At 41.1% G+C, this 10,539-nt stretch overlaps 1 non-coding gene across 1 annotated transcript; it reads right to left on the bottom strand.

The window, feature by feature from the left end:
- Positions 1-1,143: 1,143 nt before the first annotated feature.
- On the bottom strand, positions 1,144-1,218 carry Trnat-ugu (transfer RNA threonine (anticodon UGU)). Its single transcript has one exon. It is a non-coding gene; the product is annotated as a tRNA-Thr (tRNA).
- Between the last annotated feature and the right edge of the window lie 9,321 nt (positions 1,219-10,539).

The following is a 10,539-nucleotide window of genomic DNA, read 5'->3' as shown; positions in this document are numbered from 1 at the left end:
CAGGTTCTCATACAAATGAGCAAAAAAGGGTACATTTGAAATTCTTTTTGAGACAATGAAAATACATTCGAAAGATCTGTTTGGGAATTACGAGTGATAATACTATGAGCTTAATTTTAGATTTTCAATAAAAAATGGCGCCCGTAATTATGATTTGATCAAGGGCCTGCGAGACTGGAGTACGCAGAGCGCGTGCAGTGTGGCACCTCATATGTTACCTGAATTCAAAAATGGGTAACATCAGTTGATACTACATTATTCCTCTGAAATTGAAAATGGATAACATCAGTCGATAAAACATAAAATTTATGGGAGCGTATACCTAACCGCAATGAAACAACCTTAACTTTAACGATACAGTGCTAATTCGAACTTTGAGTTCGATTTTTGAGGGTTTGTTTCACTCCTTATGCCTACACAAAAATTAGTTAATATTAACAAATGTCATATTATAGCTATAAGTTCCTAAGAAAAGTGTTTACTTTTAGGGGTCAGAGGTAGATGTTAAGAGAACGAACCACTTTTAATTTATGCTGCATGCCGTTCTGAGAAAATAGTTACCCGAAAAAAATGTGTTCAAAGTTTAGGGAAAACATTTAGTTATATTATTACTTCGATTTGCATGAACTGAGTGTTACATATATATTTTTAATGTCGCTGAAAACGAATCTGAAGTCAGATTTTCAATATTCAAAACAGCTAATCCAATACGGAGGGCAACCGATTATGTTTTGACCAATTTTTACCAAAAATGTATTTTCGTTATTTACGTCTAGTCTGCAAGTCAAGGAGTATTTATCAACCCTTCCTCTACCTCTGATTGTTCCTAGACAGCAACTTCCTGTTCTTCTTGGCAGGAAAAGCCGATCTGTCAAAGCTGGATATGCAGCACTCGGCAGCCTGCACTTGATATTCGTCCGTATTTTCGGTGAGTATGTTTGCATGCATTCTGCAGTATGAATCATTTTGAGCACGTGCGACACGGGACGAGTTATCATCTACATCTATATGGATACCCTGCAAAACACATTTAAGTGCCTGGCAAAGGGTTCATCGAATCACCTACACAACTGATAATTAATTGAAACCCTCAGCTGCCGACAGGTGTTGTTGATATACTTCGATGGGGACAGCTGAAAAGTGTGCCGCTACTGGGACTCGAACCCAGGATCTCCTGCTTACAAGGCAGACGCTCAATCCATCTGAGCTATCGAGGGCACAAATGAACAGCACGACTGCAGGAATTTATCCCTCGCACGCTTCCCGTGAGACTCACACCCCGAACCGCCCACAATCCGATTACGTAATGTACTTAATAGGTATTTGTCCATCCACTCATTACTGGCTCACACTAAGGTGACGATTCCCGTAAGATTTCCGGTAGCCTGTGCGCATTCGCACAGACGAAGGTCAATGGCTGGGTGACGTTTAACCATAGATATGAAGATAGTAACTGTTCTAGAAAGAACAGGCGCCACTGACGACCGTACAGCTCTTCTAGAATACATGATAGACCGGCCGATGTGGCCGAGCGGTTGTAGGCACTTCAGTCGGGAGCCACGCGACCGCTACGGCCGCAGGTTCAAATCCTGCCTCGAGCATGGGTGTGTGTGATGTCCTTAATTTAGTTAGGTTTAAGTCGTTCTAAGTTCTAGGAAACTGATGACCTCAGATGTTAAGTCCCAAAGTGCTCAGAGCCATTTGAACCATCAGTCCCTATGTTTACACACTACTTACAGTAACTTATGCTAAGGACAACACACACACAACCATGCCCGAGGGAGGACTCGAACCTCCAACAGGGGGAGCCGCGCGAACCGTGACAAGGCGTTGGACACATGGCGGGTACCCCGCGCGGCTCATGGCAGCCGTGACACTGCTTCAAACAATGGACTGTAGAAACTTTTGTAAAGCACGGATTAAAAAAAAAACTTTCTGTTCCAAGAGTCTAGACAAGTACACCTTTAAAAAATGCAACTACAAAGAAATTGAATTTTCGAACGTTTTGAATGAGAACCTGTCCTTATGGAACACCGTTGATCAAATGTCACAGGGATTATATACTCAGGTTTCACATGTGGATTAACACTTTCTAATCAATATCCGGAATGAGCAGGGCTCAAAACTTTGAAGAGTTAAATTTCAAGGGCCGTTCTCTTGTATGCAAATAGTTTCACAGTAGAAATTTCTCTAGTTTTATTTATTAATTTATTTATTTATTTTCTGCTGTAGGTAAAGAAGGATAGCATTGTGAGGAGGGGGAAGGGGGGGGGGGAGGAATCTCGCCTCTCCCACCTTGGAATTCTCAGTACAGAATTTTTATTCATTACGAGATTCTTAGCCACTTGCAGAAGTGATTTCGAGTGATTCTGCAAAACTTTTCCTTTAGCCAATCGTAGCAACTATAGGATTCCGTTCCTGCTGCATGACATGTCTCGGAACTTAAAGTGACCAACTCATTTGCATAAAGAGCTAGCTTATCATCCGCTTCTTTACTTGCGTAGACCGTTCATGGTCTGCAAAGAATTTTTTTCTTTAATCGTTTTTTTATGTCTTTTATAAACTGCAACACTTTCTAAACTTTCTAAACTTAGCGCCGTTGAAGCATGGTCTTTTACTGAATGATCAAAAAGCAATGCTGACAGCTGGAGTCCAAGGTTTTTGTTAATCAAGCCGTTTGTATTCTTGTGGTGATATCTCCGTACAGTCTTTCATTCCCTAACGCATATTTCTTTATATCTAATTGAGAAGTGAAATACCGGTTTTCATAGATGCAGATTTAAAATATTTTAATATAACGCAATAAATATTTCATTAAAATTTTCATCCCCTTATGCTCGAAGTTCCAAAACCAGAAAAACACGTAGTTTTTAAAAATTGTAACATATTAGCCGAATACGAATTGTCAGATATATTTAGCAATCCTTTCATAATGAACCATTTTCTGAAACATCTCACACCCTTTAGGGGTTGGGTTTTCAAAAACAATTAAACACGTATTCTTCTATTTAGAGCCGAGGAGCCAAATTCAAATCTTCATCCATTTAATTCTAAAAATGCTTTCATAGTGAAATATTTCATAAAACATTACATCCCCTATTTCACTCTATTAGTGAGTTAAATTTCCAAAAGCAACGAAACACATTTTTTTTTACATCCAACCGAGATGTCAAATACCTATTTTCATAGATGTAGCTATAAAAATGCTTCAGTAGTTCTTTAATAATGATTTATTTTCAAAAAATCTTCACTAATTATTTTATCCCCCAATGGAAGAATTTCGGAAAATGCTAAAAACCTGTTTCTTTTTTGTATCTGACTGAGACACCAAATGTCAATTTTCGTAGTTTTGTAGTTATAGCTTCAATAGGGACATAGGGACATATTTAAAAAAAAGACTTTCAACCCATGTTTCACCCCCATAGGAGTGAAATTTCGAACAATCTCTTCTTAAATGATGCTTTCAGCGTAAGATTTACACCTTCATCAAATTTCAAGTCCGTATACTTTGCAGGTTGGGCTGGAAGGCTATGGGTCAGTGAAACCTGTGCCCCTATTGCACCTTCTTGGAGGTTGTAGTTCCAAAAACAGTGAAACACGTAGTTTTCTATAACACAATATTCATAGATTTCGCTTTAAAAACTCTTTCGCACTGAAATACTTTCATAAAACATTACATCCTATATTCCACCCTCTTAATCGTTGAATGTATCAAAAACAGGTTTTCATATATTTCATGAAACATTTCATCCTCTGTGATATGGGGTATGGTAGTGACACACCAAAATCACAATAGTAATCCGTTGTAGTTGCTACATATTTTATTACAATCAAAAGCATTATAAAATCACAAGGCCAGATCAGTTGGACAAATAATAAATAAATTTCGTTAAGTGGAACGAGACCCGTAAAACTTGAAATTTGAATATGACTAGGTATATATACTTAGGTAAAGCTTTACTTAAATAGCACAAATGTCCATAAAATTCATAGCAGAACTCTCACTACTTGCAATCAGGGGAGAAACAGATTAAGCGTAAGAATACAGATATTTAACGTTCGGCTTGCCAACTTTCCTAAACAAAACTGTATAAAAATGACTAAAACAATTAAGGGGGTCCTTTAATTTTGACTAAACGGACCTTCAAATTTACTTACTCAGTTGATTAATCAACAATATTCTTAGAATGATTACAACTAGAACATGACTATATGACAATACCCTTAAAATAAGGTTGCTTCAATATTTCGTGTGAATTGGCGATAGACGCGAGCAGACCAAGGATTCAAATCAATACAAGAGATCCACGAGGCAGAGAATGACATGGAAATATACTCAACATGGCAATGCAATTGAACTTTGGATGCTATAGTTCAGCACCGGAAAGATGGAATCACGCAAAAGTGACAACATAACCCAAGATGTAAAGGAGAGGACATGGCCTCAAATATCTCTCTGCCGCCGTGGTGCTCTGCTCCCAGTATGCTAGCGTCGACCGCTGCCAGTTATCTCTAACACAACACACATCAAGAGCAGACAATTTTCTGAGACATAAACTACACAACCCTATCTGGAGAACAGGTGAGCAATACAACTGGACTGAAACCAATGAGCCTCCATGAGTTACTTGGCCAGTGCCAGCCCTTAAACTTTGATTAATAAGATCGCTAAAAATCATACCGAAGTTAAGATGACGAGACTTATCTCCAGGTTCACCATATTAGTGGCAGAGACAATAAATTGGCGACGCTCTTATCCGTATGTTCGCGGCAGAGTCTGGGGAAGGCAAGGGCCACGTGGAGCCGGATCTGGGGGTCAATTTCCTTCTCTCCGAGACACCCGGCTTCTTCTGCGACTTAGCCGGCAAACAGGAGAGGACCCCGGGTGGGGACCGATTCGGCAGCAGTTGGCGGATGGCGAGGTCTTCGGGGGGTGGGGTTGGGGGGGGGGGTGGTGTCTTGTGTAAAGGGGAAGACAACCGTGGTGAAGGGAAGGTCTGTATTCCACAGGAACGAGTTAGCATGGCACTCAGATATTTCCACGATTCGGCGGTAGGGGATCATTTGGGGTTCTACAAGACCTTGAACAGAGTTCGGGAACACATGTTTTGGCCCAACCTATATGGCGATGGCATGCGATTTGTTGGCAACTGTGTCCAGTGTAAGCGCGGTAAGCCCGATGTTGGGCCGCACAGAGAACTACTACAGTCGGTTAGCGAGCAGTGTCCTCTGGACCGCGACTCAAAGATCGAAACATCGATCGACGGAAACTGGCGCCAGAAACGCACCAGCTCACTCTATTTCATCCCCTTAGGGGTTGAACTTCCAAAAACACGAAAATACGTATTTTCTTATTTGTAACCTTGAAGTCAAATACCAATTTTCGTAGATATAGCCTTAAAAATACTTCCATAGTCCTTCCATAATTTTTTATCTCAAGATAAAATGTTCACCTACTATTTCACCTCATAGAGGTTAAATTCCCAATAATACTGGAACACATATTTCTTTATTTCTGACCTAGAAACCAGATACAAATTTTCGTCTGCCTAGCTTCAAAATTACCTTAATAGCTACATGTTTCAAAAATCCTTTCATTTCCTGTGTATCCCCCTTAGAGGTGGAATTTCGAAATATGCAGTATAAGCGGTATAAGATCAACAACCTTTCCAAATCTCAAGGTTTATTTTCCTTGGCGGTCTGGACTGTGTGAATTTCATAGTAATGGCCTCCACACAAACACACACACACACGCACACACACACACACACACACACACACACACACACACCACTAACAATGCCACCACCACCTCCTGGGGAAATTTCTGCAGACGCCCTTGTTCCACTGCAGTCATATTTTGCCGACGACCTACATTTAGCAGCGTGGGAGGGATAGTGTCGTGCAACAGACAGTATACTCAGTAGACAACGAACTGTTCGTTGTGAAATCAGGGACATAGGAACCGAGACTGACACAGAAGGTGCTGAAGGTGAAGCACACTAGACTCGTGTCTACCACGGCTTCAAATAGTATCGATTTACTATGAACGGAAGTTCCGAAAAGTGAGCAAGTAATTTTACAGTAAATTCAGTACCGATGGTGAGGATATACAACGAAAAACATTTCTATAATATTTCAGAAATAATGAAACATTCCACTCAAGTCGCGCGGCAGAAAACGCAATGGATATGCTTGCACTTAAGACGGAAGGCCCCACGTGCTTACGCAGGCTTACGACAGATCGCAAAATTCGGCAGTAGGCGTAAGCCAACCTCTTGTGCTGCCATCTGTTATTGATGCCAGGCATCAAGGTCTCAGTAGTTCGACCATCCACTGGAGAGTAGTTGCTTTATAAGTACTCCGTCTTCAGGCCACGAGTGACCTACTGGGACAGCACCATCCGACCGCCGTGTCATCATCTGTGGAGGATGTGAACAGGAGGGGCGGAGATCAGCACACTGTTCTCCCGGTCGTTATGATGGTTTTCTTTGACCGGAGCCGCTACTATTGGGTCGAGTAGCTCCTCGATTGGCATCATGAGGCGGCCTGGATGATCACCCATCCAAGTGCCTTCAACGCCCGACAACGCACTTAACTTCGGTGATCTCACGTGAACCGATGCCACCTCCGCGGCAAGTCCGTTGCTGCAGATATTTTAGAGTAGTTGTTACGTTTCATAATTATCTAGTTTACGGGGAAAATGTAAAAAAGGCGATTGTCACCGAAGCTACAACTAATCTGAATTTCTGGTTAGTTATCAAGTGGTCTTATGTGCAAGCCTGATTTTTCCATCCTTTGCGGTGGGAATGATTCAAACCCGTCATGTTCTTCTTATGAGGTGTTCTATTTATTTTGCACACAATGATCGTTTGTAGTTGTGTTGAGTTACCACCTTGATAAATTTTTGGATGGCGCACGTATCATAACTGAGATCTGCGCTTGCGCTTAATGGCTGAAGGTCAATTAGCGTAATGAGTAGTAGCGAATGTTATAGTAACATGTTTGTAAATTATTTCAGGTAAATTACCTTAGTAGTGTAATATTATCAGTATACCAGTACAGTATGTGGGCCAATTACGTTAGTCATGGAATACTATCCGTATAAGACTATGTCACCTTGATGTCCCGGAATTTGCTTCAATTTTGGAATCCACGAAAGAACTGGAAATTTTCCTTTACACAGCTTTCCATATAATTTCTATTACAGTGATTCAGTCTTGTCTGTCACTCGACTTTTCTGACTGTGAAATAAATTCTATCGCTCATGTGCTTATTACCTCTTCGTGTTTCCATTTGCCGATATTGCGCATAAACACATACATATCTCAACGTTGCTATGTACATTGATGGAACGACACACTTTTCTGTGGAGACACTGCAGTTTAGAGATAGAAAAACCGATCAGTTAAAACGACATGGGTATTTTAGTTCTGAATAACCGATGTCTTTCGGTATTTGTTTGCTCTCGGTTATAACAAGTATCTTTTTATATTTTCCTGATAACCACGTAAAAACAGATATACCAATTAGCCAAATTAGTAGTAAAATTTTTAGTTTTCAAATAAACCTTTTTTAAAAAAGACGAGTAATTTTTATTCGTAAGATTTCCATAGCTCTTAAATACTGCGTTATTACAGAAAAAATGGGAAAAGTGATGTATGCCACTTTAATAACACTGCTGATAGAAACGAGCAACAAGTGAATTGGTCCAACATTGCCGAGACAATACTGTGCCTGTTATACAAGCAGTGCGCGAGAATGGACGCAGTTTCTCGCTGTTGTCGAACGTCAGTTGTAACACAGAATGGCACCATCTGGAAGCCTGGAAGTATTTTACGATATGCAGTACGAGTGAAGCACAATGGTCGATTTGGTCGACTTGCGACATCATACAAGGAAAAAAGTTAAAATTTTACAAATCATTCATAGTTCGGGATAAAATTAGAAAGTGCCTGATCTGCTGCCTGTGTCTACGTTATCTGCTTTTAGCCGTTAACAGAGAAATTAAAACGAAAAAGAGAGTTCTCCTGCCGCAGTTTTCACTCTTTATCGCTGGATTATACGTAATGCCCGCATAGTGCTGTGATAACCGATTTAAATATAATTTTTGAGCAGAGTTCTAAAAACTAAAATCAGTAGGATAATACTGGCAGTTTTCTGTGGTATAGAAGTACTCGCTATATTTTGAGAGAAACAGCGAACAGCGGACAAAGTTTTATTGGACTATTTAATTTAAAGAAATTAGAATTATATTAATACCGTCAGTTGCTCACGGGCGTTGATAAATATCAACGTGGACAAGTGAAAATGTGTGCCACGACCGGGACTCGAACCCGGGATCTCTTGCTAAAATGACAGACGCTCTATGCATCTAGGCCACCGAGGGCACAGTGTATGGTTCGACTGCAGGGACTATCTCGCGCACGCCTCCTGCGAGACTCACATTCTTACCTTGAATGTCCATACACTACAGTCGTAGAGTCCCACTCCAACACACTCATTCCTCGTGGAAGACATGTCCATATCCATATAAGTATATGGTTCTGGCAACACCAGCCATGACCTTCTTCTGTGAAGATGCACAAGTATTCCCCGAACTGTTACGGGACTTGGTAAGAATGTGTTCCACGAGTAATGAATGTGTTGGTGTGGGACACTACGAATGTAGTGCGTGGACATGGAAGGTGAGAATGTGAGTCTCGCGGGAAGCGTGCGCGAGATAGTACCTGCAGTCACACTATCGTCTGTGCCCTCGGTGGCTCAGATGGGCAGAGAGCCTGCCATGTAAGCAGGAGATCCCGGGTTCGAGTCCCAGACAGGCACACATTGTCACCTGTCCCCGTTGATATATATCGACACCCGTGAGCAGCTGACGGTATTAATATAATTCTAATTTCGTTCTGGACGGCTGCAGGTCATCATAAATGTATTTGACGTTTTGATTCCATTTATCAAGAAACTGAGAAAGTAAAAATTTTTATCTTTGTTTGATTTCTACGTTTACAAGAGGAAATAATGTAAATAAAATACTGAAAATCGGTTATTACAAGAACTGGTATTGTGACGGGCTTTAACAATTAGGTTAAAGTGAGGCTGGGAAACTGATAAGAGCCGAAAACCAGTTGTTTGAGCGATAACCGACATTCCCACTGCTGTTGTGAGTGGTAAGATTGACGCGCAAGGACATCTAGAACAGTTTCTCAGAAAGGTTACTGCAACTCTGATGTTCTCAAAATGAACGGGCCAGCCATTGGCGTCCGCGAGGGGGAAGGGGAGGGGGAGGGGAGGAGGTGGGGAGGGGAGGATAGGCAAAAGGGCACTTTCACCCGTCGCCCCTAACCATCCTTGGAATCTGGAGTAAAGAGTTTTTATTCGTTACAGTATACTCATACTCTTCCAGATAAGAATTCTCCACAATACTGCTAAACCTTAGCTTTGACCAGTTGTAGCGCTTATAGAGTTAGGGTCTTGTAGCTTGATGCACCTCGTAACTGACCAGCTGATTTCTACACAGAGTGCCAGTTTCAGAATCATGCACTCCAGCCCCGACACGCCTTCCCCCCTCCCCACCACTGGAAATATTTCTGCAGACTCCAGTCTGCCACTGTGCATATATTTTGATAACATCCTGGTTTTAATAGCATCGAAGGAACAGCATTGTGGAGTAAAGGGTAGACCTAGCACAGACCACACCATTCACAATGAAACGCATCACTTAGTAGATGGTGAAGTACTTTGAAGCTAGCCAGATAGAAACAGAACCTCCTGGCACTGTATCTAACCCAAATTCTAATCTTACACTAATCTCTTGTATGTACCTACCACGCCCTCAAAGAGCCAACGATTTACTATTATCAAAAGTTCCAAAAAATGAGGAAGAAATTGACCCACACTTTTTTCCGTTGTTCATTATTTCGATTACCCCATAAAGGGAATGGACTTGTAGCCACAGGTTACACAAGCGATAAATGGTTTAAAATACATAAAAAGAGATGACAATAGGAAACGATTTTTAAAAACACAATGATGCGGCTTTTACGATTTTTACAGGAAAAAAAAAAATGGATGACAAAATAAAGGTTTTTCAAAAATATGCTGGTGGACAATATTGGGGATTTTTTATCTTTATAGATGACTAGCGGAAAAGCTTGGTGTTGACCAGGCATTTATTTACAGCTGTGCGTCCACGTCCGTACTATGCAGCGTCTGGCCTTGTCCTGAGTTTTTATGACGTATCTCCTGAAACATGTGTCGTACAATGATATAATTTTGTAGGTGCATTCAGCGTCATATGCGGATACTGTCTGCAAAATTTATTGCGAATATAGTAGCAAAGAAGTAACAAATTTAAATGTCACGAATGCTGTGATCCCCACACACTTGGGTGCAACCAATGTACACAGGATGCTTGGCTCGATCATTATGGCTACCATCACCGCTGGTCGAAATTGGACCAGCTGTGTCGACGTAGTGAAAATATAAATGTGCATAACATGGTAAATGTCCATTCTTTCCAGCCATCAGACCTGATCTACG

Source organism: Schistocerca gregaria, unplaced genomic scaffold (assembly GCF_023897955.1).
Source record: "Schistocerca gregaria isolate iqSchGreg1 unplaced genomic scaffold, iqSchGreg1.2 ptg000486l, whole genome shotgun sequence".
NCBI lineage: Eukaryota > Metazoa > Arthropoda > Insecta > Orthoptera > Acrididae > Schistocerca > Schistocerca gregaria.
This window is presented reverse-complemented; position numbering and strand designations above follow the sequence as displayed.